An 18,011-nucleotide genomic window follows, 5' to 3' on the forward strand; every position below is an offset into this window, starting at 1 on the left:
CGCCGTTGGCTTTGTTTGGTTTCTCCTATCGAATTACAATAAAAATCCCATAAAAATAGTCGGTCGCGGCTAGCTGTGTTTGTTTTTAGGTTATCCAAAGCAATTTGCATTATTTTTGGAAGCACGAGGGTGTAAATCATTTGTTTTTTAATACGTGTCAAAAGCAAATGTTGAAATATAGGGCTAGATGTGTAATATATTTGACAAGTTATTTATTTTAATAACTATGTGATGATATAATGTGAAATTATCAGTAAAGTCTGAAATATGGATATGAATTTATATTACCATTAGGGTTGGTGTATGTACTTTATCATTAGCAGCAAATTGCAGATAAAATTCAAGTACAGAAGCTGTTTATTCATTTCTAGTGAATTTACGATTCAAGCAATTATTCAGACAGTAAAGTTTACAGCTTGATAAATTATTAAACAGGGATGTAAATGTCATTTTATAGACCTAGCGTCGCATTCAGGACTTTGTAGTGGTATATAGGGTACGCCAAGTTAAAAAGATGGAACTAGTGGCTCTGGCCCTTCTCCTGTTTGAGTTATATTTAGGAGGCCTGTACAGAAAATAGCCGAACTTTAGTTTTTTAAACTTTCACAATCTAAAAATGTGTGGTTACAGAGGGGGTTATGCTCAACGCAATGGTGCCAACTGCATATCACTAAATATCTCCATTAGCGCGAAATTCAAAAAGTTCAGTTATTTTCTGAATAGACCTCGTATATACCCCCAATAAAATGTTATTTTCTGAGGTACTTACCCCAATAAAGACCTCTTTGTAGCCCTTGATTTATACCCGAAGTAATAATGTCTGCGTGATATCGCGTTATCTTTTCCAAAGTAAATAATAAGCGCCCTGTGTTAATATTATGTTTATGGATTACGACCCGCATTTAGAGCTTTTTATTCTTTATTTACGTAATATTAACTTTAACATTAATTTAATAACCCATCTTAAGGCAATGTTTGTCTTATTTAATTACCTTTTTTACTGTTTGTTTATTCCAGATTTAATTGTCGGATACACGACACTATCAGGCAGTGTCAACAGAGTAGTTCGGTTTTTTTAGTATTTTTTTATCTGCCGTTTTCAGTTTCGTGTTGATAGCTACGTTTAACCAGAAGTGTACTGAATCATGATAAATTTTGTACAAAATCCAATTAAAAAAACTATTCAGGAAAATGTACGGATGTAAGCAAAAGCACAAACTAAAGTCTAGTAGTAATAATGACGATTTTTTGGTAAATATTGTTTTAACTTAAGAAATCGATATTTTGGTTCCCTCCCCATAAGCGTGGTCATTTTTTTCCACGGCTCCGCCAACCGCTATAACGCAACATTTAATAACCATAATAAATTACAGTATCATAAAATATTCCATTAATTTCCTTGGCATAGAGCATCGGGGAATCAAATTGCAACAGATGCGCACAATGGGATGAGGTAGAGCTTGATGAATGGATGAAATATGAAGTGATTCGATCTAATAAAACGATAAAAACCTGGCTGGCTGTTCGGTTCCAAGACTCGATTATTCGCAGTGTACGCGTGGATACAAAAACTGGAAACATCGACGCGACGAAGCGGATTGACGCGATGAAATTGTCGGACTATTTGGTGAGTGCTGCTGGTTGAGTTCCGCTGCAGTTACACCAGATGCCAAAGTTTCATAATTCACAGGTAGGTATATCGTTTCGAAATGTTTTTAGTTTTAACTTACTCCTCTGCGAATTTATTTGCATTAAACATATGCTAAATAATGCCCAATGTTTCAATCATCCAGCGAATATGGAAAGTAATTTTACAAATATACCTCGTGACCCAAAAATTATATTACAAAGAACCATGTAAAATGCCAAGTATACAATGATACTGTAAACATTCTACGTAATTATAAAATAATTAGTATTTTTAAAGGACATAAAATTTACTAATATCAATGTGAAATCCACAGTAATGGCTGATGCTGTGCTACCCTACACGCCTCGTTAACTTTTCAGCGCGATTAGTTCGGTGAATTCAAAATTAAAAAGAGTAAGAGTAAAGATTCTTCCGTGGAATAATAACAGCGTAAAAAATTATGAGTCTCCTTGTACCTAGTGCTGTTAAAACCGCAATTTATAAACCCGACAACTTATTAATTTCACTGGGAAAAATTTAGGCTCTAATTAAATTCTTCTCTCCCCCATCGCCGGTCCCCTCCAGCCCCACGTCAAACTAAACAAAGAAAAAACTATTTGCGATGTTTGCCAGCGGTACCCCTCTCAACCATAAGTCCAAATGAAAAATATCTCGTCGTTATAAATACCCCAAGCCATTATCTTACGGGCACACGACATTAGGCTCAAAAGAGCGCTAATATTTGGACAGCTTATCCGCAATTAGCGTTTCAATTTCAGCAAGGCATAATGACAAATACGGGGTACGGCTCGTTCGAATAATTTTCCTTGCAGACAATGCACCGGAGGGTGGTGGTGCACCCCTCAGGGATTTGCGTCGAAAATGTCGAAGTCATGTACAAAGTGGGCATATGGCTTTGCTAAAGTTTGTAGGGAGTCAAAAATGGGTCATGTGTTCGGTTCCAGGATACGTTACAGACGAATAAATCAACGCGTCGGTGGAGGTTTCGATATTGGCAAGTCCCATTGTAACGGAAATGCCATTTGTGTTGGGTCCGATATATTAGGGCAGTCTGCTATTAATGCCCTAATAAAATGCAAGTATGATTTCTGCAATAGATGAAAATTAAGTAAAGTGTCATTTTATGATGTCACTTACTTAAACAAGTCAGTGTTTTCAAAATCATTGCATACTGGTGAAAAGTGATATATTTTATTTAAAGCGTATTATACACATTTAAATTATGTATTCCTCACTTCAACTATTCGTTTACTATTCGTTATTTGAGTATTGCAAAAAATATATATTAACTTTTACCGTTTGTAGTTAGAGGTTATGTTTTTATCTTGCAAATCAGAAAGATTATGACAACATCGTGAATATCTGAAATGAATTACAAAAACTTAATGTTCAGTATTATAGGGATTTTTTCTAAACACCCTGTACAGGTATACTATTGGAGGTACATAAATAAAATTTGATTGAACCTAAATAACCAAATTTATGAAATAATTTCTACAACCTCTCAAAGATTTGACTGAAACTATAGACCCTTGTCTATTTAAGATGTTTCTTCCGGGTTCTGCAGTCGTCACCTTCATTCCATCTCTCTCTCTCTCTCTCTCTCTCTGGACTGTGATACCCAGTGCTTAAGTTATACAAAAATAACATAGGCACACAAAAAAAAGTCTAAACCCAAGAGACCCATCATTTCCGAAGGAATTACATACGCTGAATACGATCCTCTAGTCAAAATTCATGACTTCCCTAAGAATTTTGGAGAAAAGTGAAATTTTTGGGCGAAAACTAGTCCAAATATTAGTAAAAATTGATTTTTTCCAAAAATTTTGCCCAAATATATCATTTTCGTAGTATTGTGACGCGCTGGACATGATGCCATTAGTAAAATTTATCCACGACCTCGATATTTCAAAGAAAATCCAAAATTTGCACAAAAATGGTCCCAAAACTGTTCTTTTCTTAATTTTACCATTTTATTTTATTCATGATGTAAATTGTCAAGTTTTCTATACCTACATTTGGAACTAGGACACCTTCATGTGATTAGAGATAATGATATCGTATACAACGTCTCAAAATTCTACGAAAATGACATTTGGACAAAATTTAAGAAAAGTTCAGTTGGCCAGTTTTCACCCAAAAATTTCACTTTTCTTACTGGGAAGTCACGAATTTTGACTACTGAATCATGTTCAGTGCATAGAATTCCTTCTGAAATGATATATGGGTCTGTAAAAAAATTTCACTCAAATTTCACTCAATTTTACTCAACAATGCATCAATTTCTGTCCACACCAGATTGAGTGAAATTTTCATTCTATTAGTATGAGTACAACTGAGTGAAACTACTGCATCAGAAATGAGTGAGTTTTACTCAAATACGAGTTTCTGTTATCAAGTGAGTTACTTTCGACTCTATTCTGAGTATGTAAAACCAATTTAGAGTTTACTTTTTATCTAATATGATTTAAATTTAACTATTATTGAGTAATTTTTATATTCTCTTTAAATTTTAATTTAAATATCATTGTATTAAAGTCACAGCCACACATCTGTTTTTAGAGACAATATTTTAGGTTTCGATTAAAGGCAATTGGTGAACTGATCGGACGAATAGAAGGCCATAACCTATAATGTACGTTACAAATAAGTAATTATAGATAACAATTTAAATCTCGGTTTATTTAACTAAATATTAATCGAGGCCTAATATATTGTCTTTAATTATTGTAATTGAATAACTGCATTTAAATACAATTTTGACTAGAATAACCAGATAAACCGATACTTGTCCAACTTCAAAGCACACCATACGCCATACTGCCATCCACCACACCACGCTCACCTAATGGGACGATGGGAACAGGCAAAGGCGATGCATCTAAATATGAAAAAGGGTGGGATCACTCTGTACTGAGGACATTTACTCTGAATTAGGTACAGGTGCACCAAATACCAGTTTACGTGGAGAATTTATGTAAGGAGTATCTATATCTGAGTGAAAGTACTTAGTTTTAGTATAAATATAACCACAAATGAGTAAAATGATCAAAATGCCCAATATTGAGTGAAAATGTACTCCGAACCTTTATTGCTTTCACTCACACCGATCTTTTTACAGTGTACAACCATTTTTTGTACAATTAAACTTTTGTTGAATATTAAAATGTAGTTACTACTTCTTTCGCAATCAATTACAATTTCTTCCGCGCTATAAAGTACCCGCAAAGGACCTGTTGAAGTGCATTTTTATACCCTGCTTCCTCCACGAGAAGAAGGAAACGATCATTACAGCAAAACTAATAACTGCTCGGTCTTTTCAATGGCCAATCAGCGGGGCGCAATAATACCATTACCGGACAGATCCCGGTTTAAACACTTTGTAATTTACAGCTCGCAATAAACTACAGTTTCCAATTTGACGATTTATGTAATAAATCTCGGGGTCACATCTGCATCTAACAAGTGTAAGTACCTAGCGATTCCCTTTTACGGTGGATTAGGCCGAAATTGAGCGTGGTTTTTAGAGGACTTGTACTGAAATACAAGGCGGTTAGTGTCATTGAGCAGGATGTTTGTTGAGTTTTGGATTCTGGGGGATGCTGGGACGTTTTTCGTATATGTCAGTTTTCGTCGTATAAGCAAGTAAAGGATGTGGAGTGTTCTCCACACCTAATCATTTACCTAAAAATTCTGAGTGTAGGAGAAAAGGTGATTTTCGGGAATTTTCAAGGAGAAATCGATAGAAGAAAAAGGTTTTGTTGTGCATTATATTTTCAAATTCAGTTTTTTTCAGTGTAGAACAAAATTGTATAAAAACTGTTAACTATGACTGTCGTTGCCACAACGTAAATTTTAAAAACTTTGCTACACTTTCGAATGTCAGTCTATATGCCTTCGTAAATGATTGGTTGTCTGTTCAAATCCACTTATGTCTGTAGGATTTCTGTAGGATTTTAATTAAAAGTGTCATGTCATTTCGATTATTACCCGACATTACTGTCATCCGCTGGTTAAAAATCGGACAATAATACAAAGCAGCACGAAGGAATTCCACCCTACCGAACCAAGTCAGAAATAATGCATAACTCCTCATCGATCCCCATTTCTCGCACGCCATTGGATAATTATTGCTTTGTTCGGGGCAATTTAGCCGTTATCGGCCGATAATGTGAAAACTTTTCAGATTACGAAATAATTTCGAACCCGAAAATGGGAACGCGAGTTCGTTTTCCTTTCTGCTTGAATAAATGGGTCACAGAAGGATGCGTGTCGTTAACCACTTAATCAATAAATTGTTAATAGCAACTGCAATAAGTTCAACATTCGATAGTTGCTACTGATAGTATTATACCGCATCTTCCTCGAACGTAAATGCCACTGATACCAGTTCTAATTATGCAAATACTTTTTCGCTGAATTAAAAATTGCGGAAGCTGCTTATTCAGGGGGATTTAAACTTTTGTAAAATTTCATAAAAGTGAAACGGGTGCCGTCAAAACAGTGCGACGGGAATTAATTTCTTAGAATGTTAAGCGCGATTTGGCGGTTTCGCTCGGAAAATAGCGGGAAATTAGCCGGGCGTCAGTTGAGCTGCAACTTCCATGTTTGCCAGAAGTTTTGGGACAAAAAGTTTAAATATATTCAGGACTGGTATAAGCCCCCTCGTTATCGTTTTAAAATCCTCTGTTTGGTGTTACAACTTTTTTAATATCGCCTGGACAAATCCTGGATAAGGGCTGCTTGGGTAATTATTCGTTAATTCCAGAAACAAACGTTGATGGGGGCGCGTGTCGGAAACAGACATTTCCCTTCACTTCTCAAAACGGTTTCAGTTAAATATGATTTGGAAAAAATGTCACCATAACCTCAATTGGCAATAAAGGTCTAACTATCGTAAACAGAGCTGAAATTTGTTTAAGAGTAAATAACATTATTTGTTTTGTGTTTGATAGATGATTACAAATTAAAATAATTTCATATCGTATAGAAGTTTTGTTATTTTAATATTAGCAGACAATTTTTCTCGTACAATGGTCCTTTTGTTTATTTACAAATTGCTGTCAATAATATGTTTACTACAGCAATAACAATTATTTCTGCACTATGTCAAGTGTAATATTGTATTAAAATACTGACATCTCTGGCCCAAAGTAATTACATGTACATCCAAAAGTGCAAATAATTTCCATTGACTTTAATCTATGCTTCCAGCAAACGCAGATATTTGATATTAAAGAAGAACATGGCAAAATAAGAGAAACTCGTTGACTTAACGCGAAACATCCTGTCCAACAGCTGAATGTAGTAAATAAGGGCAAAATCCATTAACATCTAGCAGCAGACAAACAAAATTCAATTTTATGTTTTCTGAACAGACCCTTTGTCGGTGTCGATATTGTATCGAACCTTTATCTGTAACAAATTCACCCACCTGTCGCGACTACCAAAAAACTACCTGTCTTATAGAAAACTGCAATAAATTAAATTAGTACAGACAAAAAATATGGCCAACAGGTATGGGAGTTAATTATTTTTAAGGTAGGGTGTGTTTTCTGGAATGAGCTTCAGGATGACTTGCACCCAATTAAAATTTTTGGGTAGTTTGAAATATTTCATCGTACAATCCCGCCTCTTCATAATTTTTTTTATGCAATTGTCAACCTAGCGGTTATCTTGAAAAAATTCGTCATAGGAAATGGTTCCCCGGAAGTAGCGTCTGCTAATCATCTGACAATTTTCGTTATCTCTTTAAAACATCGCTCCCCAACTACTTATGCTGAGTGACGATTCTCAAAGCTCTGGAGACGTCGATATTGTCGCGACTATTGAAAAAATATGCATGCTTACTGTGATAGCGAGACCCCAGCTTTTTTATCGGTAAAGAACATAAGGACAAATAAGTCTGTTCATAATAAGGTCTGCTGATAGCCTAACATCAATGCTGATCTAAATATTTACACAGAAGTCACGGACAGCTGAGTAACGATTTGATTAATGAGTGGTTGCGATCACATTTTATCAGTTGTTGTTCGTATTCTATACTGCCAACTTGGATATTTTCTGTGAGTAATCAGCAAGTTTAGAAAAATATTAAGCCATAGGATCTCCAAAGAATTATCCGCAATGACTTTAATGGGGAAATGGGGCAAAATATTGGGTTAGAAAATCCACGAAATGTCACTGATTATTATCAACGAACTTTTGAGGTCAGAATTCCAAAATTTCCAGGCCGCATTGAGGAAAATCCAAATATTCTAAGCTATCTCTAAAAAGTTCACCCTGTATACTTTTTCTACCACTTCATAGAGTATATTGAAAGTACATAAACCAGTAACAAAAACTTGACATTTTTTTAACCACCTTTCCAATAGAATATTGGATACAGTCGTTACCAATTTTGGAATATTTTGCGAATTCTTTAAAATTAATTTTAAGATTAGCATAATCTTTCCCTCTAAATGTTTGTGTTTATCAAAAACGAACTGTGCAGCGCACAACTTCCATTATCTTCCAATTAACGAGTTGCCATAATGTACTTACAAACTTCGCTGATAGGATTACCTTGTACTTTAAGATTACCGAGGTTCCGACTGGTAATGGCCAACGACTTTGAATAACAAAAAGGCGAAACGTGAAGGAAACAGGATTTACTGACAGGGACCAGCGAAGCAGATGTGCCAGAAGTGGACAGGTTGCCTTATTGAGGACTTTCCATTATCCCTTGTGGGTATGATAATGCTCATTTAAGACCTGACTAAACTGTAAAAATGTTTTCAAAAGAGGACTGAACTGTTCTCTAGCGTTTGCCAAATACGGGCAACGATGAGGAAACAGAATCGGGGGCAGTAACAGCGCAGGATACCAATAAATAAACATAAAAAAACATGATTTTTGGATTTGTATTTCATTTGATTATATCATTTTCTACCATATTTAGATTTGTGTTACAGATTTCCCGTACGCACATTGTTTTAAACTTTTGCGCATTCGTAGTAATCTATTATAAGCAACTACCTGTATTTTGTTTATGATTCCCAGAAAAATAGTTGCTCTCACTCAAACAATGGTGTCTGCGTTTTAGGACGTGCTAAGTAAGAAAACAAGCTGACAATCGGTTGAGTAAACAATTTGTAATCATTTCACTGGAAGTGTAAGAAAAAGGTCTCACAAAGAACAACTTTAGCGAGAGGACAACTGGAACAGCTTAAAATTGTTAAACAATGGGCGGTCTTCTGTTCTGGTAGCTTAGGTCAACTTGCACCCGAATACTAATTTCGAAAATTCAGTGGAAACTGTAAATGAGAGGGTCAATATTGAGGTACTTGGCGTGGAGTGCAACTAAAGACAACCAACGTTTACCTTCTAGGAATTTGAGGTCTCTGCAGTGGACTGAATCGCAGGTTATTAACATTAGTTAAACACATCTAATTTTCTTATTTTTTTCTGGAACCCGTTCATGGCGAAGATGAAAATATGGACGATCAAGCTTTGTGAATCTTTAGGGATTATTTTAACACATAGATGGGAATGCTCTAAGCATTCAAGTCAAAGGGTAGGACTTCTAGAAGTTTTATTTTGTCTTAAAATTTGAATGTATCGAAAACAACATTTTCTGATTTCAGGTGCAATCTTTGACCAAAATGAATGTATTTATACCTGGTGCTCTTCTTCCTAGCCAATTCTCTCAATAAAAGACCTGCATCGTCAGGAAAAGAACCACCCCTTAGTCTTCGCTTTATCTTTACTGTCAGACCAAGAGAACAAAACCATTTCAGAGCGTCCATACATCCCGATTACGGACACCCGCAGCCCTGGGCGCAAAGCTGCGAATCCTCATCCCCAGAGGCAGCGACCGCAGGAGCTACAACCCTCCCGAGCAGACGGCGCGAGGCAGATTTGGGAATCAGATGGGCCAGGTCCAGGTGGAGGGGGCAGATCCGCGGATGGTGGGGGGCAGCAGGGGCTCTTCTCCATTGGATGGCGAGTCTCGGGTTTAGTGCAGCGTTCCGATGGTTGGAGTGCGGCGGACAGAGGTTGCGGCTCGAGTTTTTACGACTACGGCGGCGGCTTAACGCGAGAGAGGTTTACGGTCCTCCGTACGTATTCCGCGGGACTTATTTATGAATCGGATGTGAGATTTTATGTTGTCTTTGTGTGGTGCAGCCCGCTGTGGATTATAAGTTTTATTGCAGGTAGGGATCTGGCCCATTACGGCGCTTTTTACTAGCTTTGTTAGAAGTATTAATATTGAATGCCTAAAAAAAAACAGATATAAAAATGTTCCCTTAAATAAAGGCTGTAAATTTAAATTAAAATTACCAGGTTTACGACGGAAAACGGTGGTAAAAAGTTTCCTGCACGGTTTTATTTGCTACTGGCTTTATAAATATGCGTAGATATTTCAGGATAGGTAATTTAGTGGCTTAGATTTTTAATTGTCTGACAAATGTAAACCTTAGGCATATTTTAACACTTAAATTAAAGCAAAAACTATTAAAAGAATCACATATTTTTAAAGGGAATTCCAAAAAACTGACACTATCGATCGTGTAGGCGGTAGATAGATGTCTCAAATAGTAGGTACACAGATAAAAAAAATTCTGAACTAATCCAAATCCAATATAAATCTTTATCTGTTAGCATACTATAATTATGATGTTGTACTAGGATTATAATGAAATTCATTGTGATAGTAGTAATATCATCGAGGAAATATGCATAGTAACTTTTGAAATTCAAGAAAGAGATTTGTTGCTTTTGGTATTATTATTTCTATATGAAAAAAAAAAAACACTTCCAATAATCATAGCTACTTCTGTAGTTAAAGATATTTTATCTTCGACATCTGTCAAAAACTTTCCGACGTCTTGTCTAGTAAAAATTTAAAATTTTTAGGTCTGTAGATGTACTTACTAACGACGTTTTTTAATAATGAATATGACAACACATTTCTCACTTATCTCGATGAACAAAGCTTTTATATCATGTGTAGCAGGCTAATCGAGAAAATGACAAATAAAATTTCCTTAGAATTAAGAGTAATAATATTGGCACACTATTTATCAGACTTTTTTGTTATACCGAAATCGATATTTAATTGCTTTAATCAAAATATGTGTCAATTCTATTGTTGTATGTCTTATCTCAGTCTTACGTCAGATTATAAATATATACGATGAATCTTGTCTTAAACAAACCAAAAATAAGTTATCAACGTCCAGATAAAAAAGAACATCGCCACAAAATCCATCTCCCTATTACACAAATAAACATGAGGTGTTTCTCATGTTATTGTAAATTTTTGCTGATTTTTAAACGACGATTTGATGCAAAAACGTAATTTGCAATACCGTAATTGATTAATAAATATTAGTCAGTTTTAGTATTATACATCTTTCTTATCTCAATATTTAATCAAATCATAAATATATCTGATGAACACAAATTAAAAACAAGTATTAATAATTTAGGTAAAACAATATTTTCCTTGAAGCTTTTTTTATCTGTCAGAAAATCAATATCTACAGGGTGTCCACAACTTTAACCACGACAATTCTGGAAGTAATTAATTAGGGAAAAAAACGTTATTTTTAATAGGTTGTTGGTTAACGCCTTGTATAATCTTATAGCATCTAAATGCACGGTAATAGTAAACAGTAAAAGCAATGAAAAAGTCAAAATGTCAAAGAATTTTTTTTTTACAGTTTCGCGTCATAATTTTTTAGAGACGAAGATATATCTGGGATACTGATTTAATTTGAGATTTAATTTTTTCAATGCCGTTCGAAGTTAAAATTTGTGACAGTACAATACAATTTATAGATATTATTTGCTTATATGGTCTTAGATGTGGAAGGGTGAATGACTGGAATAACTATAATAGGAAATGGCAAAGAACACGATCGTTATTATAAGATTTGTTGGTGTTCGTGTCTCTAATTCTAATTTAAATGTCTACTCAAACATTTAACATATTTTATTACTCCCATAATTAATTATGATATAACTTTCGTGTCTTTTACGACTTAAAATATTTTATAATAATACAATATTAGCTAATATTTCTTAATATGTACTTTAATGATAATTTGCATCAGACGGAAAAGAGTTTTTTTTTACTATTTTCCAAAATGCCATCCAAAAATTCTTACTACAGCACTGCCTTATCATTTCACCAAAATAAATTTAAAAACGTCATTAAAAATACAACAGGAAATGGACAATGACTCACTTCATAATCTCTTCCTGATTGGAAATGTTTATACAGCTCCCCAAGAAGCCCTTTGTATCCGAATGACAAATTGCTGCTTCGTGTTTTTTATACGTTCGCTTGTGTTTTGATAAACAGACGCGAGCACTCTAAACAGTTAGATACAATTTGAATAAAAACCAGGTTACTTTATACACATGTGTTTTATCTTAAAACACATTAATCCCAACTAAAGATACAAAAAACGTCGTAAATATTCCGTGAGGCCGATGCCGAGCCAAATTGTTTATTTTATTTCCTCGCGCTGGGTTTGTTTTAGAATCTACCGTGGATGGCTTTTATTATCCTGACGTAGTCCAGATGTATCGAAAAAATATATGTTTATTAATACTTTAAGATAAAAAAAATTAAAACTTCGAAACAGCTTTGAAAGCTGAAGCAAGTCATTAATTATTATTTATAATTAAAAACCAAAAAAAAAATATCTAAGCTAAACTATTTATGCATTTTAAGGATGCAATTAATAGTATTTTTCTTTTCACCTATTCAATTCATCGATATTTTATTTAAGTGACAAATTGTTTGGTTTCTGGGCCCGGACACTCAACCAACCCTATCACCCTAGTGTTTAGGAGAATATTTCTCGAAGGAATTATAAATATTTCCATACGTAATAAGGCTTAAGTGGCTTAAGGCTCGTGTGGGCTAGGGTATCGGATAAGTCGACTTTTAAAGGAATTTTAAAGACCGTTTAAGATCTTAGATAATGCGTGATTTAGGAAAGAAGTCTATAAAGTTCCTGCAGCTTTTAAATATACATAATTATATTTTATAAAGAGGTAACACCATTTGCACTGATGCAAATAATAAACCACAGTGATAAGAGCACTCTGGAAACCACGTTAATATTGAATAACACATTAATTTAAGAAAGGTTTAGTATTTTCATGACTATGCTTCTGTCAATGCGAACGATGACACCAGTTTTTACACGAACAAAAATTCGTAATAAAAATTACCCAAAAGTTTAATTTATTTCCGGGAACAGTGACAAATTCGACCTCCAAATATTGTCGGTAAAAAAGCTACAGTTCAAACCACGAATAGTATAAAATTCAATTGTATGGCGTTCGATCTTTTGTTCGTTTTTTTGTCTTTTCTGTAATGATTCCCGTGGAACTAGACCGGGTTTTTTCAACCGCAAGTGACGCTTGACTTGACAGTCAACGAATTCAAACACCGAGACTTGTTACAATAAGTCTTAGGATTTTCAATATGACGAAACGCCTAGTTAGATTTTGACGAAGATAGTATCAGCTTTTAAGTTCTCGATAAAATCTTCATGGATCAGTTGAATCAAACTAGAATTATTCCCGATCGTGTTATCGTAATCATAGAATTTGTAATTTCGTGATCCTTCGCACTGAAAGGTATTGTGAGCGGAAGAGCCTTCCTTCAAAAATTGTTATTCAAAGTAGACCCCGTTAAACGATTTTAAAGTAAAGGCTGGTATTTTTCTGAACAGAACGTGACCCGTTGAAGTAAAACTGTAAATCCGTTGTTGAGAAAGGAACGAGGGCCAAATCCAGTAAATTGTATTTGCTCAACGTCTTTATACCGCTCAGTTTGAATTTCTTATACAAACAAAGGCTTTTGTTTTTTCTTTCTGCGCGAACGGATTGGCTTGAGCGGAGAAAATTGATTCAAAGATGGAAATCGGATAGAACTTGCAGGTAAAATCGATGTGTAACAAACATAAAGCATTATCAGTACTCCATTCCAAGTAACTAAATATTTACACTGTTTATGTTCTATTTCTTCTAAAGTAAATAAATAACAGTTTACAAAATTACGACTAAACAAGTTGAAGTCACTGAACTAATAAATATTTTTTCAGCTAAACATTCTGGGTAACTTACGGTGTTTATAATGTAGTTTATTAATCTCCCTGATATAAACAAATTCGAAAATCGAGTGATTTTTATCGATTCCTGAACCATTACTACGTACCGAAATTTATAATGGGAGATTTAACAGAGTGTACAAAAAATGATAAGGATTACATACTAAAGTAGTTGTATATTTTTGGAGGAATCGTAGCATAAGTAGTGACTTACAAACATGCATATCTTTCATTTAGCGAATGTCAGAAAACCGCAGCAACAAAAATATACACCCGTTTCCAATCCTCGCACATGTTTACGCTCTTCTAGTAGTAAACATTGATCAGAATATGTTACTACACAAAATCTGTTTTATGTTCTACACAACGTGCATCGTTGTAAAATTCTTGGACGATCTCCATTTGTATGAGTTTACCTTTGGCAAACATAAAAAGGATGAGAGACGTTACACATTTGTTTACAACTTTCACTTTTCAACAGGCCATGGTGATCTGTCTTTCAGATAATGATTTCTCTACTTGTAAAATACTACGGTAAATGTTTATTTGTGTAAAGATGTATAAAAGGTTCTTAGCACTCCAAAATTTGATGTGCTTAAGCTACGAGATATGTAGGGGTCTGTACCACAAAATAATTTTAAGTCTTATGCGACAGTTTATCTATTTCTTTTTTCATTGACATTTTCTTATGCAATATTTGATTTCTTCAGTCGTACTTGTATGGTTGAATCAGTTTGTTCAATATGTAGGATATAGAACAAATGATTTTACAACTTCGGGTGTGCCTCTAGGCTCGGTATTGAGGCCTAGGCTGTTTATTTTGTTCATAAACGACAATGCGAATGACCTTCGAAATCTATAGCCTACTACTATAAAGCAACTTAAAAGGTGTGACAAACGGAGCATAAGTAAATGCAATGTCTTATATTGAAATAAATAATGGAATTTAATCACATCAGTGGACATTGCACTATTACAACATGTAGTTGTACGAAATTATCGTTAGAAATATCTAATATCCGTTTTTCAACCTACAGTAAATGGAATGACACTACCAATATCTAAAACATGCTACTCCCATTGATGTTGCTACCATCAATGATATCACTTTTCGATTTGGATAACTGTACTCTCTAAATCGACTCGTTCTGTTCCCAATTAGGAAATACCATTTACCAAGCGTGTAATTGCGCATTCCAAAAACCTTACACCGCACTGTTTCATTAGATTGATTGTAAATTACCTGTCCGAACCAGAGGAATTATATTTCACCGGTCCCCCACCTCCCCGATATAAATAACTTTATCCCTTTTCCAGTGCTCAACATCTATCTGGCTTCCAATAATTAAATTTTAAATTACGCTAACCCCCCCTCATCATTAGCGAACCCCATCCGGTCGAATCATCCCCTAGGTGCATACGTGGCTGCTGGATCGGGTTTCTCGAGAGTCGTTATTCAAAAACCGTATTACGTCTCACTTTACACAAACATCCTCGGAAGTGTATAGGCATAAATAATCGTGACGTTTTTATGAGGAAGCTGCCTATTTCCCACAAAGGGAAATGATGCCCCAATGGATCCTTTTTGCTCTTTTGAATGAGTTCGTTTTAGATTTATCCCGGTTTGGCATGAAGTTCTTCGTAATTGAACTTTTTGAATGCACTGGAAATAACTACAGGCTACAGTTTATAAAAAAATACAAATTTTGAAGGAACTAACATAGTCATGATCCCTTTATTGAACGAAATAATCCTTATACGATCTTGTTTCTTTTCTGTTAAGATTATACGCCAAGTCCAATATCCCTCGCCTATTCCTTGTTTTATTTCAAAATCTCCCAGACAGGAAGGGATTCCAGAAGCTGACCGATATTAGTATCGTAAATATCGCCCAGTGACAGCCCAAATGCCTGGAGACATCTCGCCCATTATTGCAACAAGACCAACTGTCATCTCTTATTGTTATTTACGATTGGGAGGCCAGGAAAACGCACCGACCGAGATTTCAATAGACAAAGAAGCGAGTATTTTTACGACCGAGTACTAACCTTTCGGTTACATCAACTGCATTAGTAATAATTTAAGTGATGAGTGCTATGAATCATCCAGCAGCTAGACGGACTCGAATATTAATGTGTTTGTGGCACTTTGGGCGCTTAGAATTCACACTTGACAGGACAAACTTAAGCTAATGTACGTGGCGTCCTAGAAAATATTCTAAACGATACAGAAAATCAATTGCTCTGAATTAAAGGAAGTTGAAATCATTCTTATCAGCTAGAACCTGGATTCAAATGTTTTTGTTATATTTGTACTGTTGTCGTTTCAGATAAAGAATTTAGGTTACTTATCTGGGAAATCACAATGAAAATTAAATATATAGAAATAAAAAAACATGATGAAATGTTAATATAGATAATTACATATCAGATATCTGCAACTTCCTTCTTCTATAAACGGTTAAATTCATCAGAAGAAATACTTTCTTGAACAAACAGACACTTTGAATTCTCGACCAAGTCTTCTAGCAGTCACTACCCGTATCTCTAAACGAAGTGATAAAGCAAAGAATAGTCACAGTTACTCATGAAGCCTTTATCTAAATTGAACGGTACTAAACTCTAAGCCCACCAAGTGGGTACTAGGAAATAATAAAAGCGGTCTTAAAAATAGAAAACGACCCTTGTTTCATAAATCGACGTATTATTATTATTGCTGATGCTCTTGAGAACTAATTGAAGTACTCAAAAGTAGCAGCATATTTTCGTCGGACTTGTATAGATTAATGCCATTAGTTGAGTCACATACGTGTAATATACTGGTCTGAATGGTTTGAGATAGTCAGAGGTGTAGAACCTCCGTCGCTATTTAAACAGGAAGTGGTGTTATACATGTCAATCGATTGGGTTGAAGAATGGAAGGTATTGCTTTATTTCAAACCGACTTACAATGGCAATGAAGAGTCGCTAATTGACTATTTGTTATTCAATATCATATTTTCAATTTATTTTTTAAAGGAAATTGAAAAGTAACTCTTTGGTTGGTGTAAATGTTAGGATTTCTCCTCAACAGTCTCAATCACATTTGCCTCAAGAACAAACGTTGAGTCTATATAAACATTGTACCTAAAATACGCCGTTTGCAAAAATGGGCCTTCAAATTAATAGAAAATAATGATAAAACTTACATTTATTCCTTACGAAGAAAGCCATGGGAGTCATCTCCTTTTTCATTGCCGATTGCTGGTATTGGAGTACCCCTGTAAATAAATAAAAATCATTTAATGTATTATCGTATTTCTATAACAGTTGCAATCTTTCCAAATAATGATTCATAAAATTATGTCGGGCGATGTACCTTCTTGGAAAGTTAACCAGACGAAATAAAAAAAATATCAACGGGAAGCACGTTGTCGTTTTGGTACCAGGCGCTTAGAAACCTGACTAATTCATGAGCTCACGCTTACCATAATTAATTATCGGTTGTAGGGGCCACCAGTTTGGAATTGTTAATTTTTTATAGCGGTCTCAGTACATAATTTATGGATGGGGACATGTCAAAAGAAAACGGAAGAACAGCGTGGTGGCCGAGATGTGTCGTGGTTAACATTTTGAGTGTCCATCAAGAACGTAAGAAAACAGCTGAAGAAAACAACATCAGTGCAAAGTTTCGTTACTTAGAATACTATTTGTTGCTCACTGTTTGGTTTAAATCTAACAATACAAAACTGCCTCGTCACATACATTGTGCAACCCTTAAAAAATAATCTACCCAGCGATCTTAAAATTCACAAATAATGATCGGAGAGCATCGCCTACAAACCATCTGCTTCCTCGTCTAATGACTCTCTTGCAAGGGCACTATAATTTGTAATTATAGTGGAGGGTTTTTCTATCTGCTTGTAATATCTTACACCGTTTTTAACACCTCCGTATCAGATCAATTATTAAATTGAGGGGTAAATTTACCATGTCATCTTCCTGAAGTTGCTGAATAATGCTTTGGCTATGGAATTATATTAGCTGGCATCTCTTTAATATTTTTATTTAAGCAAAGCATTAAAAATTAGAGTTTATTTTGCAATATCTTTGAAACCATGTGACATATTGCAGTAAAAAAACACAGTTTACGCAACACGTTGTAAAAGTCATTGGCTTCCTGTGAAACAATTTTTATGGAATCTATTCCAATGATAATATATAGCTGTTAAGTACTGCAATTGTATAAATATTTAAAATAGTCGA

At 34.8% G+C, this 18,011-nt stretch overlaps 1 protein-coding gene across 2 annotated transcripts in view; it reads left to right on the plus strand.

Annotated features, from left to right (window-relative positions):
• Nucleotides 1–9,678: 9,678 nt before the first annotated feature.
• Nucleotides 9,679–18,011, plus strand: part of LOC108917348 (discoidin domain-containing receptor 2) — a 29,913-nt gene continuing 21,580 nt past the window's right edge. For both annotated transcript variants that reach the window (XM_018723898.2, XM_018723897.2), the window contains exon 1: nucleotides 9,679–9,846. The gene's annotated coding sequence lies outside the window, so the exon portion shown is untranslated. The remainder of the gene's footprint in view (nucleotides 9,847–18,011) is intronic.

This window comes from Anoplophora glabripennis, unplaced genomic scaffold, assembly GCF_000390285.2.
Source record: "Anoplophora glabripennis isolate ALB-LARVAE unplaced genomic scaffold, Agla_2.0 scaffold4, whole genome shotgun sequence".
Classification (NCBI taxonomy): domain Eukaryota; kingdom Metazoa; phylum Arthropoda; class Insecta; order Coleoptera; family Cerambycidae; genus Anoplophora; species Anoplophora glabripennis.